This window comes from Leucoraja erinacea, chromosome 23, assembly GCF_028641065.1.
Source record: "Leucoraja erinacea ecotype New England chromosome 23, Leri_hhj_1, whole genome shotgun sequence".
NCBI lineage: Eukaryota > Metazoa > Chordata > Chondrichthyes > Rajiformes > Rajidae > Leucoraja > Leucoraja erinaceus.
Window position 1 is genome coordinate 25,720,487 of NC_073399.1, and position 3,591 is coordinate 25,724,077.

Below are 3,591 nucleotides of genomic sequence, written 5' to 3' on the forward strand. Positions count from 1 at the left end.
ACGATTGTGAAGGAGATGGATGCCATCATCTACCACACGGACAGCAAAGTAGTACTAGGGTACATCTGTAACCGGTCAAGGTGATTTACACATACGTCCACAGCCGTATCCAACGCATCCATCAGTTTTCGTCATCTCATCAGTGGAGGTTCGTTCCCACGGATGACATCCAAGCTGACCCCGGATCACGGTCTGTCCCAGAAGCTCTACGTCCGCCCAATCACCAAAGTGGTTCTCCTCCTGTCTCCCGAGGACTCTGGGGGTTAAATGGAGATTTGCATGGGGTCTGGGAGACCCCAGGCGGGGAGTGTGTTGGACCACTTTCTGTTTACAGGTATTAATGCCACCTGCTGGATGTTCAGGTTCCTACAGCTTTGAGTTACCTTTCCTGTTAGGCAGGAAGTTGTCATAAACCAGGAAGCCCAGCCCAGGGAGAGTACTGCATGGTGTAGACTGTAATTCCAGTGTGTAATTTACTGCCATCCCACTGCACCAGTTTGTTAGACGCATTGTCTGTGAGTAATCATGTTTGTGTAACAGCATTTTTATACGTTATTGTGCAGGATTGCTATTATTAACACAGTTAAGAATGTTTCATGTGCCCTGGCTGGTTTCTTACATAACAGCACTGTATTTAGTGGTGGCATCATAGTTTATGTTTCTATACCAAGTGTATAACGTTACTAAATATGCGATTTCCCTTTCTGCTTGTATGTTACAGTTTCACAGTTGAATACAGTAAAGAATCAACGACATCTCGTGTCTACGGGTCTTTAATGGATTAATTGTTTAACTTGCTAGATAGCTGGATAGGGACATTCAGCGAGTCTAGTATACCATCCCTCACCCCATCTCTTTCCCCGCCGCCTCTCCTTCAACCAGGGACAGGCGTCGCTCTTTTATGAACATGAATTTGATCTTATTTCTGTCTGACATCACAAACCAACCCTCTGGAATTCCGCAGAACGCTTCCCATCTTTGGAGAAAAGGAATAGGTGATGTTTCGTGTTAAGACCCCTTCACCAGAGATGTTGCCTGACTCGCTGAGTTACTGCAGCATTTTGTGTTTATCCCCGTTGATGACTGGTGCTCGGCTTTCGCCGGCACTGAGGGGGTTAACCGACAGCTACTGGATAAGGTGAGAGGTGCAGGTGACGGTCCCCGGCCCATCGAGGAACGGGTTCCTCGGGGGTTGGAGCAGAGTTGAGCTGGAGTTAGACCTTCTTCTCCACGCTGGCTGTAAGCCTGCGGCCACCACTTTGTCCCATCAGTGTCCCATCAGTCCAGGGTTACCCTGGATATCTCCAGCCGCCCCCGGACAGGGATGGGACACTCGGGAGGGGACGGGGACGGTAGTGAGACTAAGCTCACAAATCTGCCTCCTGGGGTTATGCAGGAGAGGGGTGTGTGGTTCGCCCCTGTATAATAACCCTGAATAACCCGGGAGGGCAGCCCGAGTGAGAATGGAACCCATACACCCAGGCTGAGCGGGACCAGACCATGATTCATTAGATTGTCGCTGCTGAGATTTCTGCATGGACCAGTGGAGAAGAGAGAACCAGTGTCGCTAACTCCAGTAACAATTCAACTGTGCTTGCAGTGCCGGAGACCAGGTTCGATCCTGACCACGGATGAAATGCAGGTCTGTATACACGCCGCAGCTCGGCTGCTGAGAATGTTTATCTCGAGTGACCTATGACCTGGGCATGCGCAGTCGGAATACCGAACTCACTTATACTCAGCAGATCAGGCACAAGAGGTAAGCTTTCAGATCAGTGGCCTTTTGTAACAATTGTGTCATACTAAACGTTACTGCGATGGGTCAGCATTTTCTGCCCCACCTCTGCCACCAGATCATCTGCTTTGTGATTCAACCAGTGCAGTCTCTTCCAAATTGTCATTCAAAAGCTATCCGTATTGTCCCTGAGATGTGACCTTGTAGATATTTGTGATCAGCTGGATTGTGGCTGAGACATGCAGAGAAGGGTGGATCTTAAAGTCCAGAATAAATAAAATATTATAGTACAGGCCACAAAACATGATCTTTAAAAATATCCAGCATGTTCTATGTGTCTTTGACTGTTGGTGACAGTATAAGGAGAGAATGAATAACTGGAAATTTGATGGTTTGTGTCTTTGGCTTCATGGGGGTTTTCTGCACCTCGGCTCATTCTCCAAACGCTTTTAGACTCAGGAAGATCAGGGAGTGTCTCTGATGGAACTATGACCACGTTATGGACCCACCTGGAGTGGGTTTTATTGCACTGGCTGGATGAAAAATCACACTGTGCCTGCTGCTTGTAATGTAGATATTTCAGTTGTGTGTAAAACTCACTGGCATCGCTGAGGGAGTGATGATTCATGTTTGTTAGGAAATAAGAAATTACTAGCTACAGCTCCTTAACTGCATCCAATCTAACCAGCTGCAATACCAACAGATTTTGATAGAATTTTAATCGCCCAGAGAATTCCAGCAGTTTCTCGTTTTGCAAAATGGGTGATAGATTGTACAATTAAACAAGTAACAATGTAAGTCAATGGAATGAATAGACAGTACTGAATACAATGACCTAGTTTGTATTGTGATTAACATTTGCTCACCTTTCCAAACTCATCTCATCATCACTTTCAAAATCGGATTGTTACAATCACCTTGGAACAGGACAAAAGAGCTGCAAGTGTTGTCGTGATGGATTAAAACAAATTTAATCCCATATTTTAAAGCCGTGTGGTTAACAACAAAACAAATCGTTTTCAAGGTTTAATGGAGAGAATGTGATTCAAATTCCAGCCCTGGAATGGAATAAAGAATTTGCAGTCCAGCAAGAAGTGAATATCCTTGAGATAGTCTGCCTTCACTTTAATTTCCTGGATCTGTGCAGACCAATCACTGTCCATGTCTATTCATCTCCGACATCACTGCTACCTTTGTGTGTTGCAGTTTCAAGTGAATACCCATGGGTTGAGTTAAGATTGGTGCAAGGATTAACCAGCGTGTGAAGCCCTCAGATTCCGAAGACAAGATCTTTAATTTTTTTTTGCTTGTTAAGTGGGATTGAAATAAAATTGTAATCCTGGCACAGAATGTCTGTCAGAATAATGGCGGGGATAATCTGTTTCTTATGTGCAAATGCCACTGCAATTTGTGGTGGGTGTAGAAATGTGATTAAATGTGGAAATCAATAACTTCCTGTCTGCTTTATTGTTAGCTATGCAAATACAGGTGGCAGCATCCAATCTCCCAGTTCCCTATTCAAATGCACTGAGCATTGTATGGTCCCTGTAGCTGTTCGGTAGATAGGCTGCGAAAGAAAATCAGCTCCTTTCATAAGTGTCAATTATTATCATTTAACCAGTTAGGCTCTGAAAATTAACTATTACTTGTGCAGAATCTCACATATATTTTTAATTAATTTTGACCACTTTTTAATTTATTTTTTCCTTTAAACCCTTTAAACCTGTTCTTACTCTTTCTTTTCACTCCAACTGCTGTGATATTGAATTCCTCACTCCAGCTTACACTCCCTTGTGCTGCTTAAGTGGTGATTTTTCATTTTATTTGGTGGAGGAAATAGACAATTGCTTGTCCAA

At 44.2% G+C, this 3,591-nt stretch overlaps 1 long non-coding RNA gene across 1 annotated transcript; it reads left to right on the top strand.

Annotated features, from left to right (window-relative positions):
• The first annotated feature begins 319 nt into the window (after window positions 1-319).
• On the top strand, window positions 320-3,186 carry LOC129708413 (uncharacterized). The gene is made up of 3 exons (XR_008725341.1): window positions 320-515; window positions 1,601-1,759; window positions 2,942-3,186. It is a non-coding gene; the product is annotated as an uncharacterized LOC129708413 (long non-coding RNA).
• Window positions 3,187-3,591: the final 405 nt, after the last annotated feature.